This window comes from Bubalus bubalis, chromosome 18, assembly GCF_019923935.1.
Source record: "Bubalus bubalis isolate 160015118507 breed Murrah chromosome 18, NDDB_SH_1, whole genome shotgun sequence".
Taxonomy (NCBI): Eukaryota; Metazoa; Chordata; class Mammalia; order Artiodactyla; family Bovidae; genus Bubalus; species Bubalus bubalis.
This window is the reverse complement of record NC_059174.1, coordinates 7,010,875-7,029,242: the sequence shown is the minus strand read 5'-3', so window position 1 is coordinate 7,029,242 and position 18,368 is coordinate 7,010,875. Positions and strand designations below refer to the sequence as shown.

Sequence of the window (18,368 nt, the reverse complement as noted above, 5' to 3'; positions counted from 1 at the left end):
CGCGGGGCGGGCCCTGCGGGGCTTGCACTTCCGCCCGGAACTGGCTTGACCTTCCCGGCCGCCGTAGCCAGGGGCTGGGGACCGTTGCCCCCAGCACTCACCTGAGCTGAGGAGAACTGAGGTACTTAGGCCAGGCTTCGAGTCGGTCGTTCGAAGTTTCAGTCAGTCATTCCTTGAGGTACGCGTTCGGTAACCGCCAATTCCCCGTTTAAGAACGATTTATTGACCACTTACCGTGTCCCGTTCTCTGGGCCTCTGGTACATTCTAGAACGGGAGACAGACAAAATGCGCGAAACGAAGCAGTACTGTCCAAGTGTGATACGTGTTCTGGAGCAAATAAACCGGGGTGGTTCCGTCTGACCCCGGGGTGATATTAGGTATAGACTCAGCTGCCCTGTGACCCACAGAGTTCCTGAGGCGCTTGCCTTGTGCCGGGCTGACACATTTGTTCCCCCGCCCACCAAGCGCATTTCTTTTTAATTGAAGACATATATATATACACACACACATACAATAAGTATGTATATAGTAATATATATTTATTAAATTCCATCTCCCCACCCCCGACACCGTAGGTGAAGTGCCATCATAACGTCTCAGGTTCTCCTGGTGTCTCCTCACCCCCAAGCTGCTCTTCCCTCACTTGTAGAGCTGCTGCTACCCAGTAGTTATATTTAACCCACTAGAACTTTATTTTATTTTTTACAAAGCCATTTGCCCACATTTCTGAGTTGCTGAAAAGCGGCAGGTTAGAGCTGAGTTTCTGCAAATCTCGGTACAAGAGCAGTCCATTGGGTATTTGAGGAACTGAGGGAGGAAACAAGTTAAAGGTCAACTAGGGATGGTTACAAGTCTCTTGGTCTTCCGAGGGGCATTGATGTATCTTGGTAGTCTGGGAGGAAGAGACAGAGTGTACGCGAGGCACAGTGGGAAAATTTTGTGGTTGGGTCGGCATCTCGTCCTGGGGTTTGAAGAGAACTCAAATGACTGAACTCTAGACAGGTCTTCCCTGGTGGCTCAGTGGTAAAGGATCTGCCTGCCAAGTAGGAGGCACGGGTTCTATCCTTGGGTGGGGAAGATGCCCTGGAGAAGGAATTGGCAACCCACTCCATTACTTGCCTAGAAAACCCCATGGACAGAGGAGCCTGGTCCATGGGATCAAAAGACAGTTGGATATGACTTAGTGACTGAGCATGCATGCACTAAATATAAATGGTCGAGTTGGGACTGCTTCTCCATAGGGACCCCATTATAGCGGCTCCCTGTAATACTGACTCAGTTTGTGCTTTTGTTTCCAATAAAGTGCGTTACACCAAACAAGGCATGGTTATTGCTAGGGAAGTCATCTAGAATCTGAATAGGTCCTTGTCTTCCTGGTCAGGGATGCCCTGGAAAAATTTTGAACTTGGCTTGGGACTAGATGATCCATTTCAACTTGGAGTCTTACCCTTTTATGATACTAGGTTATGTACAGAAACACTCGCTGAAGCTCTAGTTCTGCTTCAATTTTTTTTCCTTTGAGAAACTTACTGCTTCTCAAAAAGCCAAGTCACAATGGCTAACTCATACCGCCTTGTCCCTCCAACTTGACACTCCAGCCAAGGTCGTTTGGAATGGGCAACTGAGATTCTTGGGGAGGAGCTGGTGTGTGTGTTTGCAGATGTAGTTCTGCACTGATAACTTGTATGCTTTTCAGTGATAAAAGTGCAGGCATATACTGCAATACTGGATGAACTGTATAAACACTGATTCTTGGGCTCTCTGGGTGTTTTAGATCCAGGAGATCCCTACTTGGTTGTGCAGCCATTTGTTTTGCTTCTAAAAATCAGTGGCAGTGCACCGTGTTATCGCTGATGTCAGTCAGCTTTAATGAAGGAACTGACTGCGTATGCGTGGTCCGCGAATCCCCTCCTTTCTGAAGTCAGGGTGTCAAACTCATTCAATAGCTGACAGCTGTGATTAGAGCAAAGAGAGACTCCGGCATGAAAGGCACTGGCAGGAGTATCCAGCTGCTGGAAAAAGTAATAAGAAGTAGCCAAACTGACTTCAACCAACAGTCAAGTTTGACTCACTGTGCACAGAAAATCAATGAGGAGAATATGAGCCATTTTCTCCGTATTGATTTTCACTTCTAATTATTCCTTAGAGGTAGCATGGTTTAATTTTTATGCGTTTTGAGGGACTATAATGAATATCCAGAGCTGTGCTGTATAAAGTATCTTGGCAGCATCTATCACGTTCCCTATACCCATGCTCAGTATATGGAAACCTCTGTTTCTCTTTTTCTCTTCTGTTCATCCCCTCACCACTTCTTTTGACCCACAGTAAATGCTAACTATAGTTCAATAACTTTGAACTAAAGTGAAAGACTTAATGAATAATACTTTTTGCAACTACTCTTGAAGTGACCACCAAAGTTGTGGTACATGCGAAGATAAAGTCTACTGTTCTTCACATATAATTTTGTGAAAGTGAGATGATTTTCTGCTGGAATCTCTCTAATAATTTGTTTATACTCTCTGTTTAATCTGAAGAAATCCAGGTAACTTCATGAGCTCGAGTTTTATCTTGGTATTTTCAGTACCATCCCATATAGAAACTGGCATTCCTGCCAGTTGGCAAATACTAAATAATGAGCCAAGGAGTATACTTTGTGCCCATTTTCTCATAAAATAAGGCATTATTTGTCAGTTTAAACACAACTTCTCCTAGTACTCTAGTGATATTGCTCAAAAAAGTGTACACTAGATTCTTTGACTTCCCTGATGGCTCTGTGATAAAGAATCTCTCTGCCAGTGCAGGAAACTCGGGTTCACTCCCTGGATTGGGAAGATCCCTTGGAGAAGGAAATGGCAACACACTCCAGTATTCTTACCTAGGAAATCCCATGGACAGAGGAGCCTGGCCTGCTACAGTCCATGGGGTTGTAAAAGAGTTGGACATGACTTATGACTAAACGGCAACAGCAACAACAGTTTGCTTGAAAATTGCCCTTAATACTGAAGCAGAATTAGGGGATGTCAGTGACATCAGTAAGTATTATAACTGACCCAGTACCATTTTAGAATGACAGATTTAAAGTTTCAGAAAATCAGCCATTTTCTACTTTATATTAGGACAAAGGCAACCTCTAGGGTAATTCTTTTCAGGACTCAAGTGTAATGTAAGCATTTACTTCCTGTAAGAGAATCTTTTCTGTTGTAATTAAATGGTTTCCTAGAGCACAGAATTTGGAGTTACATGCAGCTAGGAAGGCAATGGCACCCCACTCCAGTACTCTTGCCTGGAAAACCCCATGGACGGAAGAGCCTGGAAGGCTGCAGTCCATGGGGTCGCTGAGGGTTGGACACAACTAAGTGACTTCACTTCCACTTTTCACTTTCCTGCATTGGAGAAGGAAATGGCAACCCACTCCAGTGTTCTTGCCTGGAGAATCCCAGGGACGGGGGAGCCTGGTAGGTTGCCGTCTGTGGGGTCGCACAGAGTCAGACATGACTTAAGGGACTTAGCAGCAGCAGCAGCAGCAGCAGCAGCAGCAGCAGCAGGGTGATGTTTCTAGGTGTGTTTCTGTGAGTAAAGTAAGTTTTAAGAGCTTCTGTTTCCTCACTTATGAAATAGGAAAGACAGTATGTCACAGAGTTTATGTGAGGTGTCAAAGATATCATGTGGGTGAACTACTTGGCTTGTGTCAGGTGCCCACTATGGGTCATTTAGCCACATTACTTTCTGTGTCATTTCCTTTCTTTAGTGTCCTTCCTTATTTCTTCCATTCCTTTACTCCCTTCTTTCCCTCTTTCTCAGCTTTCTCTTTCTCTAGCCTTTCCCTCCTTACTTCCCTTCCCTATTTCTGTCCTCTTTCCCTTCTTGACTACTTTCTCTTCAACCTCCTTTTCCTTCATGCCCTCCCTATGAAAAAAAATCTATAATTTGTATCATTGACTTTCTCACTAAAGAACATCTTTCCCTTTGTTCTCTTATTCCTCTTCCCCAGTTATTCACTTAAAATGTTCATCTAGTGTAATTTATCTACCTCTCATCTCATTTTTTCACAATTCCCATTTTTAAACTAATCGCTCCAGCAAGCAGTTTCCATCGTTGTGCACTGCACCCAGTAGATAGTCTCAGTATCTTAGGGGTGAGGGAAAATTGTTACTATTTCCTGGTTTTTAATTTTGTTCAAAGAAAGGACTGAAGGGAGCAATAAGAGAACCATGTACTTTATATACCCCTTCTTTTTTCCTGATAATACAGTCAAAAGGTCTCTAGTCTATTTAGTTCAGAATTACTTTCATTGTTAGGTATAACACACAAGACAGTTTGGTGCACAAAAGTTGATTGGTGAGTTACTAACACAGGCCATGTGCCTAAAAGAAAATATACAATCAGTGAGTTACCACAAAGTGAACTCCTATGTAACCCCCAACCAGGTCAGGAGATAGAACACTGCCCACATTCCAGAAGCTTCCACATGGTCATTTCCAATCATTACCTTCACATTGTATGGCCTGAAAAGCCTAAAATATTTACTGTCTAGATCTTCGCTGAAAAACTTGGTGACCTCCGTAATAGACATTTTTTCCCCCTCTTGAGTCTTCTAAATATCTTTGATGGTTGAAAACAAAACATTGTTAAAAGTATGTAAATGCAATGTGTAAAATAATCACAACACAGAGTAGGGAGGCTAAAGGGATGTATCCTGACATTCTACTTGATGTGTTCAAGTAGTATTTCTAAGTAAACTCTGAAGTGAGGTGTGTAATCCATAGAGGAACCAATAAAAATTTATACAAATACAATGAAGTGAAGTCGCCAAGTTGTGTCTGACTCTTTGCGACCCCGTGGACTGTAGCCTACCAGGCTCCTCCATCCATGGGATTCTCCAGGCAAGAATACTGGAGTGGGTTGCCATTTCCTTGTCCAGGGGATCTTCCCGACTCAGGGATCGAACCCGGGTCTCCCGCATTGGAGGCAGATGCTTTAACCTCTGAGCCACCAGGGAAGCCCCAAAACTCCATTCAGTTCAGTTTATTTCAGTTCAGTCACTCAGTTGTGTCTGACTCTTTGCGACCCCATGAATTGCAGCACACCAGGCCTCCATCGGAGAAGGCAGTGGCACCCCACTCCAGCACTCTTGCCTGGAAAATCCCATGGACGGAGGAGCCTGGTAGGCTACAGTCCATGAGGTCGCGAAGAGTCGGACATGACTGAGTGACTTACCTTTCACTTTTCACTTTCCTGCACTGGGGAAGGAAATGGCAATCCACTCCAGACTTCTTGCCTGGAGAATCCCAGGGACGGTGGAGCCTGGTGGGCTGCCGTCTTTGGGGTCACACAGAGTCAGACACGACTGAAGCAACTTAGCAGCAGCAGCAGGCCACTATAGCATAATAGATAAACTGGAGTACTAAAAATTGTTCAAATAACCTAAAAGAGAAAGACAGACAGTGGGATGGAAAACAAATGGAACAATCAGAAAAAACAGATATAATTGTAGAATTAAATTCTGATTTATCAACAGTTACATTAAATGGATACAGACTAAGTACATGGAGAGATTGTCAGAATTCTTCAAAAAATGACCAGTGATTTCTGTTTTTGAAAGATGGAGTAGATGTATGTTTCCTTATTCTTCCCATGGAATATAACTAAAAGTCATGCAAATTATATGTACAAACCCAAGAAGACTTTGACAGATGGAGTAAATCAGGCAGATTGCCCAGGGACCTTGGGACCCAAGGAATGACATGAGTGTAAGTTACCTGGGTTTCTGTTTTGCCTCCTATATCCCAGACTAGGAACTGAAGAAGCTGGTAATGCAGAAATGCCGATAGGCACAGAAATGAAAAACAAAAAATCCAAAACCCTACTCTTGAGTCCAAGGATCAGGAAGGGCCAGCCAGCAAGATGGAAACACTTTGAAAATAACCACTGTACTCTAGCCAACTACTAGCAACCAGCCACCTTCATGTGGACAGGCAAACCCTGGAGAGACACCTCCAGCTGTGTTTATTAGCTCTCTAGTCACTTCCATTAAGGAGCCAGAAATACCATGTAAACATTAATCCAAATAAGCAAGAATGTTAATATCTCATAAATAGACTTCACAGCAAAGAAAATTACCACATATAAAAGGAAAATTATTTAAGGATAAAATGATCAATCCACAGAGAAGGTACAGCAAATCTAAAAAGGTATGCATCAAACAACAGAGCTGCAAACTATAGAAAGTGACAGAATTAAAAGAAATAGACACATCTTCAATAACAATTGAAGACTTCAAGACCCCTTTCTCAATGATTGATAGAAGAATAACAAAAACTACCAGTGATAAAGAACTTGGCATTATCAACCAACAGAATCTACTTGACATTTACAGAACACTCTAACCAACACCAGTGGAATATATGTTCTTTTCATGTACCCACAGAGCATATACCATCCTGGGCAATAAGACAAACCTCAACAAATATAAATGAACTAAAATCAAACAGAGTATGTTTCCAGGGGCAGTGGAGTCAGGTTAGAAATCAATGACAGATAATATTAAAATCTCCAAACATTTGGACAATAAACAACACATTTCTGAATAATGCAGGAATCACAGAGATCTTAAGAGAATAGAAATACAGTGAACTGAATGGAAATGAAAATACAACATATCAAAATTGTGGGATATAACTAAAGCAATGATGAGAGGGAAATTTATAGCCATTAAATTATTACATTAGAAAAGGTAAAACATTTTAAAGCGAGCTCTCATATCGAGAACCTACAAAAAACCAAAGGAAGCAGAAGAGTGTAATCATAAACATAAGAGCAGAAATCAAACATTTAAAACCAGAAGACAATAGAGAAGATCAGAATTGGTACTTGGAAAATATCAATAAAATTTGCAAACTTCTAGAAAGATGGACAAAGACAAAAATGGGAGAAAACACGCATAAGCAGTATCAGAATGAAACATGGAATGTCACTACATACTTTGCAGAGATTTAAAAAGTTAGGGAATAGTATGCACAACTTTGCATGCATACAGTTTACAGTTTAGATGAAATGGACCAAATCCTTAAAATCACCTGCCACAAAAACCCAGTTTGAAATACATAATTTAAATAGCTGTGTACCTATTCAAGACATTGAATTTATAATTTGAAAATTCCCCAAAAGAAATTTCCACTGGAGATTCACCAAAGAAATCTGCAAAATGTTTAAAGACTAATTAATATCATTTATACACAATCATTCCAAAAGTAGAAGGGGGAAGACATACCAATTCATCTTACGAAGTTAGCATTATCTTGTTATAAAAAACAAAGAGTATTAACAAAGGAAGAGAAGGAAACTATAGACCAGTATCTTTCATGAGTGTACATGTAAAACCCTTAACAAGATATTAGCTAATAGAAATAGCAATTATAAAGAATTATAAGCCATTACCAACTGGAGTTTATCCCAGGGAATGCAAGTTTGGTTCATCATTCAATAGTCAGTCAGTAGTCAATAGTTAACAGACTAAGGAAGAAAAAATAATCACATGATTAATAATTGATGCAAAAAGAGGAATTTGACAGAATTCAATACCAATTCATGATTAAAAAAAAACAAAAAACAGCACACTTGGAATAAAAGGGAATTTCTATAACTTCCTAAAGTGTTAGTCAGTCATATCCGACTCTTTGCAACCCCATGGACTGTAGCTTTATAAAGAGTGTGTAAAAAGCTACAGTTAATGTACTTCATGCTGAAAGACAAAAGCTTTTCTCCAAAAATTGGGAAAAAGAGAGGATGTCCTCTGTTGCTACTCCTTAACACAGTGATGGACCAGTTAGCCAGTGCAGTAAAGCAAGAAAAGGACCCAAAAGGCAAACGATTTTCAAAAGATTGAAAATCAAGAAATAAAACTGTCCCTATTTGGAGATTATTGAATATGTAGAAAATGCCATTGAATCTATGAAAACAACTTGTAGAAATGAAATCTTCAGGTGTAAATACAACAAAACTTGCATAGGGTTTGTATGCCTCATACTATGAACTGCTGATTGAAGAAAAGGAAGATCAAAGTAAATGAAGGGATGCCAGTTCTCTCCAAACTGATGTACAGGATCAATTCCTGCCAAAATCCCAGCAAAATTTTTTGAAGATTCAGAGAAGATTATTCTAATATTTGTATTGAAAAACAAAATATAACAGCAGAGACAATTCTGAAAAGGAAGAATAAAGTTAGAGAAACCACTGTACTAAATTTCAAGATATATAGCTACAATAATCAAGACTAGATTATGTTGGTAGAGAGGTAAATATATAGATCAATGCAGCAGAAGAGAGAACCTCAAAATAATCCCACACAAATATTCCCAGCTGATTTTTGTCAAAGGTGAAGAAGCATTCGGTGAAGGAAACATGGCTTTTTCAATAAATGGTGCTGGAGAAAATTGAACATCCATAAACAAAAGAAACAAACTAAATTAAAGCAAAACGAACAAAATGCTAGGCATTTGTTGTGCCTCTTGAAACTGTGGCTTGGTATCTTTTGTTCATTTCAGGAAATTCTTATTCTGTTTTTCCAGTTTTCAGTAATTATGATAAAAACATTTTTTTATGAATGAATAAAAAGTATAGCTTTGTCTAAGGTGACTGAGTGAAAAATGTTTACTCATCATACTCTGCATGTATATTTCCATCCATACAATTGCAAATATGGAAACAAAATGGCACAACTATATATGGTGTTACCCCTTTATTGTATCCTATGTGATCTCTACCACGTTCTTACTCTCAGAATCTACTGATTATCACTTAGGATATGCTTGGCTAATTTTTCTATAAGTTTTCTTTCTTAATTAAACCCATGTGAGGATGTAAGCAGTGAAATATTCTCTCCAGACCCTTAAAAACTAAATATAATTGGTATTGGGGAAGTCTGTGGTCCTTCTGTTAACAATTTCTTCTCTCTCATTTTTTGTTAGCTTGGCATAGTTTTCCAAGCACTTTGATATACCCTGCCTCAGTTGCCCTCACAGCGACTCCTTGAGCCTGTCAAGCTTGTAGATACAGTCTCTGAGGCAAAAAACCCAATTGACAGAATAAGAGTCCAAAGTGATAGATCCCATTTCATATCACTCTGAAATTTCCCAGGATTTCTCTGAGTGCCTATTTTACACTCTTGCGTTTACCTAGTTCCAAAATATCATAGTCCTTCCATGGATACAGTAAGTGGTCCAATCAGAAACAAAGATATCTTCCTTTTATGCTGTTAGGCCAACTGCATACAAGAGAGAAGACTTTGTTATCTACTTGTAAAGAGGGAGGGCTCTCATCTTCCTCCCAGTTGACTGCTGCTTCCTAAGAGAACACCAGACATCGGAGAAAGAGCCATCCTGCAAATATAATATTTTGATTGACCACTTCTCTTGCAGTGACGTAGTAGCTGAGATGGGTAGTCTGCAGATCCTAGAATCAGTCTGGAGATTGTGACCAGGCTGCCAAATGGAATTGCTGTAAGCCTTGACTAGCAAGAAGCAGCTTACATTGTGGAGTCTTGGGCTTTTCTTCTGACCGCTGTAGGGATTAAGAGGACAAGGTAAGTGAGGAAGCACAACTGAGGCACGTGTTTGGAAGGCAAAGTGATGGAGATAATATATGAAGCCTCAGAGTCCTTCTTGAGGTGAATCATACTTACATAGGGGAATTGTTCCTTCAAAAATATTGATGGAGTGTTTGCACAAGAACCATGGGAATACATGGGAATGCAGTGAATAAAATAGGAATAGCCCTGCTTTCATAGCACTTGGGGCTTCCCTGATAGCTCAGTTGGTAAAGAATCCACCTGCAATGCGGGAGACCTGGGTTCTATCCCTGGGTTGGGAAGATCCCCTGGAGAAGGGAAAGGCTACCCATTCCAGTATTCTGGCCTGGAGAATTCCATGGACTGTATAGTCCATGGGGTCGCAAAGAGTCAGGCACGACTGAGCAACTTTCACATAGCACAGTCATAAAGAATCAGACACTCGTTAGGTGAACAGATGTGAAGGTTGAATAAAAGGGAAAGAGTGGGCAAGAAAATGAAAGATGTTTCAGAGAACTAAGATTATTGCAGTTTGGTGTGACTTTAGCTGTGGCTTTTCCTTACCGAATGGGAAATGAGTTCTCTGGCTAAAACCTAGTCTTACTTCGAAAAACTAGGTTGAAGTGCTTAACTTGAAATTTAGAGAATCACCATGACTGTCCCCCACTGGCTCCCTACTGTTTACTAGTGTGTTTATGTAGGAACACTGACTTCCTATACACAGGCAAGAAGGTATGGCTAACTCAGATTTCTACATTTTGTCTTGCGTGGCAAGTTGTGAGTCTGTCCGTCCTGAGGCAGACAGCACCCTCAAGTGGCAGTGAAGATGAGCACTCTGCCTGCCTTACGGAAGGTGCATTTCTGCCATTCCCCCCTGAGGTTGCAGTCAGCTGGGAGAAGAGTCGGCTGCAATTCTGAAACCAAATAACACAAGGAGAGTGCTAGTTCTTATGAAGAACTCACTTATTATCTAAACATTAATCCTTTTAATTTGCCTCCAAAGCAGTTACCTGGTTGAGAAAAATTACAAAAAAAAAAAAAAAAAATGAGGACTATACAAAATGGGAAATGTTTTGTCTTTTCCCTTTCAACCCCACCCCCAGAACACTGGGCAGCAGAAGGGAGTTAGTAAGTGGATCTGCTGGTGTGAACAATAGAAAGTTAACTTCTTGACTCTTCTAAATAAATGTTGGAATAAGACTTTGACCTGTTACCAAATAGCCAGTCTGCTTTAAGTGCTCACCTGTCTGGGATTTAGGACAGAATAAGGAGGGTTTGTGCCCCAGGGAGGGGGACTGCTGTGGTTCACGTCATAATGTCCCAGGACACACCAATTCCCCTTCTTCTTCCAGGGAGAAAATTGGGATCCTCTGCACAAATGTGTTGTGATTTTCAGCATATTCAATTTTATTTAGCTATTCTGTAGAAATCTAAAGATTTAAGAAGGTGCCAAATAGATGGATAGAACTGCTCTAAATGACAGAAGACCCAGAATGCAGTACCTACTTTTCTTTCTGCCTAAATAGGAAGAAGGGCTGAGTCCGGGGAAATGACCCTGTGATGTTTTTAAGAATCCTCTAGGTGGCGCTGTTGCAATACATATCGGCTAGAAAAATTTTAAGCACTTAACTATCAAACCAAAACTTACTGAACGTCTTATATTCATGGTAATTGCTAATATGATCCTACTGATAATTTATACTATCACATTTACATCTTATTCTCCTAAGAGTGAGCCTATACACATAAATTCCACAACAAAGTAATTTCAAGAGTTGAAATACATGTACTTCTCTGGTTATTATTGCATAAAATAATGGACTTCCTATATGGCTGAATTCTTCCACACATGTTAAAACTGGCTTCAGGATTAGCTCTTTCAACCTCAAGTTGTGTTGGATGGTGTAGGACAGTGCCTTGTACAAAGTGGGTGCTAAATTAATATTTATCAAAGAAATTGATTCTATTTTGTTTTTCCTCTTTCACTACTGATTGGAAATGACGTGACTGCCTGGATTAAGGTTTTGCAGTGCTGGTCAGACATTGAATCTTATCTTTGCTAATGCTAATAAAAAGACTTGGGGGCCATTTTTTCTTTATTTTTTGAAAATAGCCTGAGGTATGTGTGTGTGTGTGTATATATATATATAAATATATATATAAATATATAAATCACTTCTTCATTTAAAAGCAAATTAGTTTTTAGGTTGGTTTCATTGAAATGCAGGAATGGCATGAAAAATCATGTTTGATAATTGCTCGAATATTAATCAAGATTTTATTAAAATCAATATTTGATATGCTGCTCAATTTAATTAAACTAAACCATAGAGAAATGGCTAATAAATGAGCTTGAAAATCAATCACAGGATAAGCTATGTTTCTTTTAATTAGTTTAACCTATGAAATGTTGGGTTAAGCAATTGCTGACCACAAAAGGAACAACAACAAAAATCACCACTTTTATTTCTACAGTATGGACAGCTAATATGAATGCGCACATACTCTGTGCCAGGCACTGTGCTAAACCTTGTATATTTAGTTTCTCCATTTATTTTGAAACAAAATCTTATAAGGTCTGTCTCCTCAGTTGAGCCAGCTGAGGAGTATCCCAGGTCATTCAGCCAGTAAATGGCAGAGGTAGGTTTTAGCACAATGATCCAGCTCTTCCCACTCCGTTAAATTGCTCACAACGAGGAAGAAAGAGAATGACTGTGGCTAATTTTAGAAAAGTTCATTGGTGATCATTTTCTTCCTAAGAGAAGTGTTGCATTTAAGACGACTGATGGATGAGAGGGGGAAACCCAAATCAAAAGGCCTGAGTGTTGACTTAGCAACTCTGAGTCTCATGAACTGGGAAAAAAAAAAGAGGTTCTTATTTTTTTGGATAGATACAGAGTATGATTATTTACTATATAATTTATGTTTATTGATAGTGGCAGAGATTTATGGCTTTAGTAAAAAAATGTTCTAATTGGGATTAGCTAATGAAAAAGTGGTTGCACTGGAGAAGGAGAAAGTCGGAAAATGTGATTTCAGTGGAGGTGTTTCTTCTCTCCTGGGAGGCCAACAAAAGGGCTAGTGTGACACACTAGGGCAAGAATCATACTTTTAATTAGGCCTTCAGCGTGCGGCCTGCACTCTTGGTTCTAAGTGTTAGCCATCCAAAGAACCGGCTCTAGGAAACTAAAGATATTCTTGTTAAATACCACTGACAAAGAAAACTGAACTGCAGCTTCAGTTCAGTTCGTAATAAGAACCTCCCTCATTTTTCTTTAGTGCTCGTTCAGTGGGATGAAAATGAAAAACCAACAACAGTCACAACTACATAACTGTGCGACTTCTCAGCTCTGGGTAATTCTCAACTTCTCAGGCTGAGGATAATTTTTCTTTCAACTCACGGCTTCCCAAACAACAGTCATTCATGTATCACATGCACAGTTTTTGACATCTCCCTGTACCTCTTGTGTTACTTAATATTTTCACTGAAAATGGTTCATTTTTAAAAACTGAAATTAACTACATCTATTTTAGAAGGAAACTTTATGTCACGACCACAAATGGAAGCTAAGGTTACTTGCACTAAGAAGGATATGAGTGAAAAGAAATATAGTTAGGTCAAAACACTGTTATCAAATTTTAACTCCAGGAGAGTACCCAGAGGCCATAAAGACATACTTGTATCAAACTGAGACTTCCTCTTTTATTGTATCCAAGGAATAAAAAAGATTTGAAAAGGGAATGATTTTTTTCATTACGTGAATCAATTTTGTCCAGCAAAGTGTCTATATACCACTTAAAATCATGTTCCCCACCAGAGGTGCATCCTCCAATCTTTATGATCAACAGCCCGTGAAGCTTTGTCTGCTGGTCACACAAGCCTTTACTGCTTCCCCCCACCCCATGCCCTGCCCTTTCTTTACTTCTTGGCTTCCTCCCAATAGTATTTGAACCTTGCTCTCCACCCATCCAATGCCACTGACCTTATTTCTTAACATTTAGAGAATGCTGTTAAGCAGACAGACTTGGGATGGGAAGAAGATTACAAAGTGAATGGTTTCTATTATTGGTTAACACTTCTGTTCTCCATATATGATGTTTGAGATAATTTTTCTTTAACCAAATGTGGCAAGCTTCTAAGAATAGTAAAGTAAACATTATGGACACGATGTCTGTTGCCACTCCTGACTTCATATACCCAGTTCTTGCCTCCAGAGGCAACCGCTGTTATCACTTTTTCTGTATTCTTTCAGAGGAATTCTGTGTATGTGCAAGTTTACTTGAACCCGTATTCCTCTACTTAAATGTCACACAAATGGAAGCACACTCTACGTGTAAATGGATAGAATGCTACATTTTGTTTATTTTAATCCAACAAAGTGTTTTGGATGTAGTTTCATATTAGTATCTATAACCCTAGCACATTCTTTTGAATACTGCGTAGGTAGATTCTTTGCATATGGACAGGGAGGCCTGGCGTGCTGCGATTCATGGGGTCGCAAAGAGTCGAACATGACTGAGTGACTGAACTGAACTGAACTGAATCCCCTTACTATAGGCACTTGGGTCATTACTTTTCCTTCTGTAAACAATGCTGTGTGCAGTATCCTTGCATAATTCTCTTTGGGCCCATGATGACCGTTAAGAAATAAATCTGATGCTGGACAGTACTCATTCAAGTGGATGGAGTTCTAATTATAATAATTAGAGTGGGCAAACACAGGCATAATTCTTTCAGGAAGATTGGCTTTCTCTTCTTGTTCCTTACGCATAATATAAATCCGTCTTTGCCATGGTGCCCTGCACAGTGTGAAGCATCTTGATGTGCATGTGTAGTTGTGGGTTCTAAGTTATGTTTGTTTCATTTGTCTAATACTGTTTATTTTTTCCTTGTCATGATCACATTTGAAATTAGCCCTATAGTTTTGTGCACAGTGCTTGTCTCTTTCAGTGGATGACAAACTCCATGAAGCCAGGGAGGGACCTGGGGTTGGTGAAAAGTCCTAAACTTCTTTGACCTTAGGGAAAATTATTGCCATATAATTTTACTAACAAATAGACACACATTCCTAGTGCAGCCTGAATGGGAAATATGAAGGGAAAAAAACAGAATGGGGAAACAATCCATGAGAGTTAGTGTTGCTATTTCTGACCAAACTGGAATTGGGAAATACCGAGTCTCATAGGAGATCTTATCCCTCTGGAAGACCATCCTGTCCTCTTGGCTGAAGAACTGGCATGTGTTTCTGTGTATATAATACTTTCAGACCCAGACAGAGGGCCAGTCTACCTTCTGACTTAGCCTGCCATTTATTATCATTCACAAGGTGGTGTTAGATGCTCAGCTTTTAAAAGAACTGGCTTTTCAGCAGTATTTTTACCCTTGAGAGTGTATAGAGAGAGCTCTGTGTTGTATATTAATCAGAGATTTCACGACTCTCTTTGAATGGTATTCGAAGTGTGTCTGGGAGTGTGGTGAATGAAATATGCCCAAAGTGTGCTCTATTATTTATTACTCAGGAGTCTTTCCATCTGAGACATAGGCTGAAATTAAAGGAACCAAATACCTACCTTTAATAACTCAACATTCTTCACAGCTTCTGCTCCATATATGCCCCTCACCCCCAAAAGGGGTGATACCTCCCCTTGATACCTCCTAAGAGTCAGTTTGTATCTAAAGTTGTACTAAAATTTGTATTTTTAAATTCCCCAGTCTTTCTGTAGATGTGTAGACCTCAGAGCACACAGTGCTATGCAAACATTTAACACATATGCCTGAGAGCTTTTCCTTCTAGAACCACTTCCCTTCCTTTCCCAGACGGCAAATCTTACTCATCCTGCAAAACCTGGTTCAAATGTCACTTCCTCCTCTGTCCTCCCTGATGGTCCCAGGCAGTGAGTCACCCCTTTCTCTGCTCTCCCAGCATCTATTTTATATACCTTAATCACATGTCTTCTCAGTTGGGCCAATATTGTCCCCAAGGGAGCAAAAATTCATTCTTGGGGGACAAAATATATTCTTTTAATGTCTAAAACACAGATATACATATAATACATAAAATATACTGTATATAAAATTTCATGGTGGGAGGAAATTAGGAAAACAGTATCCAAAAATGCTTGATTTGGGACTTCCCTGGTGGCTTAGTGGTTAGGACTCTGAGTTTCCACTGCATGCATGCATGTGCATGCATGTGTGTGTATGTGTGTGTGTGTGTGTGTGTGTGTGTGTGTGTAGGGTAGGGGGAGGTGTGCATGGGTCAATCCCTGTTTGGGAACTAAGACAGTGTGAGGCACAGCCAAAAAAAAAAAAAAAAAAAAAGAGAAAGCTTGACTTTAGGTTGGAGAGATCATGGAAAAAGGTTGAGAAACTGCTTTATTGTAACACTTGCTTCTTTTGTGACAGTCATTTCTTTGTATTATACTGTGTATCTCTTACTACTACTACTAAGTCATTTCAGTCGTGTCCGACTCTGTGCGACCCCATAGACGGCAGCCCACCAGGCTCCCCCGTCCCTGGGATTCTCCAGGCAAGAAGACTGGAGTGGGTTGCCATTTCCTTCTCCAGTGCATGAAAGTGGAAAGTGAAAAGTGAAAGTGAAGTCTCTCAGTCGTGTCCGACTCTTAGCAACCTCATGGACTGCAGCCCACCAGGCTCCTCCATCCATGGGATTTTCCAGGCAGGAGTACTGGAGTGGGGTGCTACCCTGGCTCTGAAACCCAGCCTCTAGCATAGTACTCATATTTACTGGTATTCACCATTTATTCACCATTTCTTCATCTGAAGAAATAGATGATGATTGAGATGTTTGCTTCTAAGTGTAACTGCTCCACATCAGAAACTCCTGTAAAGATCATTCTTAATACCAATTTCCAGGAATTACCTCCAGGTATGGAGTAGGACCCGGGAATATGCATTTTAAGATGCTTCTTGAGTGAATTTGTGAACTATCACTCCAGCCCTAGAATCACTTTCCTTTTCTTTACAAAGGTCTCCATTTATAAAAACAAAATCAGAATAGATGTGGGTGAGAATTTTAGATTGCAGGATCCTGTGAATGTGGCGGACAGTGTGGTCTGGCTCAACACCAGGGGAGCCCCGGGCAGGGTTTCTTTTGCTAGCCTCTGAAAACGATGGACAGATATGAAAAGTTAGGTGGTTTGGGTACTGAGTGAAGGTTTAGGGTGCTGGTTGATGGAAGTGTTGGTGATTTTTAGTGGCATGACCTGAACTCTTTAGTTCTGTCCTGGGAAAAATTGTTTCCTGGAAAAAATTGAATGGCACAGTGGGAGACACATTTACCAGATCATTGATGACACAACTCAGGAGGAATAACAATTGATAGAACAACAATTCTTTAACAACCGCCCAGTAGGTTAGAACCGAGATTCGCAGTCCTCTCAGGCCCAGTGCTCTCTCTATAGAAAATATTTTGTTATCCCACTTTTGTTATTGTGAGAGGAATGTCAGAGATGACATAATCTACCTATTCATTATGTATGTAATTCCCAAATATCACTGTAATGTCATGAATGTAATGACAAGAGAAATAAAAGGGAAGCAATTTTAGAATAAAATGATGCTAGATGTATGTAGTACATTCGGTTCTGCCATCATACTTGTTTTGGAAACATGAATTTGTTTCAATGTGACTGTAACATAAGGGCACAATTTAAGCATTTGTGTTTGCTTATGCATGGTTTTATCCACACAAAGGGAACGCAGAAAACCACACCCAAATGAATTCAGCCCATAGAATGCACAAAATAAGTGTGTGCACCACCCAGACATCGACCAGCCACCTCAGTTCACCTCGAGTTGGAAGCCGTGCGTGCCTGTTTAGTTGCTTTAGTTGTGTCTGACTTTGCGACACTATGGACTGTAGCCTGCCAGGCTCCTCTGTCCATGGGATTCTCCAGGCAAGAATACTGGAGTGGGTTGCCGGGCTATCCTCCAGGGGCTCTTCCCCACCCAAGGATTGAACCTGGGTCTCCTGTGTCTTCTGCATCGCCAGGCCACTCGGTAAGCCCCGAGTTGGAAGCCGCATTGACCCAAATCTGGTGTTACAGCTTGTCTCGCCATCCGGTCAGCCCACTCTCCTCCTCAGTAACACAAGCTGCAGCCCTTCCACTGCTCAGACTTGTACAAGCAAACCTCAGATCTCTTCCAAGATGACATGCCTCTAGTTACTTATGTATTCCTTGGCGCCGCCATTTTTATTAGGTTCTTTTTTTTTAATGTGTTGCTATTGAAATTTCTGAGCATTGCGGCCCTCATTCCACTTTCCCTGAGGCCCTGTGATTTATCAGGTGGTTTGCTGTAGAGAGGTGACTTTTTAGGAATGCATACATTGTGTTTTGTCAGAACCAACCAGATTCTTGCCTCTGATACAATGAATTAGTTTGGATTTAATAGATGTGAGACAATCTTCAATTGAATAGTATTGACACTTTTTCTATTGGACATTTTGAAATCAGGATGAAATAAATATATTAGGACATATGCATAGAATTGTCTTACTATAGCAGCTCAAATGCTGTGGAACTACGCTGGTGACCCAGATACCAGTGGTGCCATTGTTATAAATGATGTGATTTTTCTAAAACGATGAGTAAATTCTAAAGTTCTGACCAAACAAAGCATATCTCTCCCTTGATTTCACAGTAGCTGCATTCCTAGAAAAGTAGCTTACATTAAACTCATGCAAAACCAACAACAACAACAAAAAACCCTAAGTAACCATATTTATAACTGAAAGGGAATTTTATTCTGTCCAGGTATGTATAAGCATATTTTTCCAT

General features: G+C 40.2%; 1 long non-coding RNA gene across 1 annotated transcript in view; it reads left to right on the top strand.

Annotated features, from left to right (window-relative positions):
* The first annotated feature begins 50 nt into the window (after positions 1-50).
* LOC112580196 overlaps positions 51-18,368 on the top strand; it is a 200,979-nt gene continuing 182,661 nt past the window's right edge. The window contains exon 1 of the long non-coding RNA XR_006546283.1: positions 51-178. This is a non-coding gene — a long non-coding RNA (uncharacterized LOC112580196). The remainder of the gene's footprint in view (positions 179-18,368) is intronic.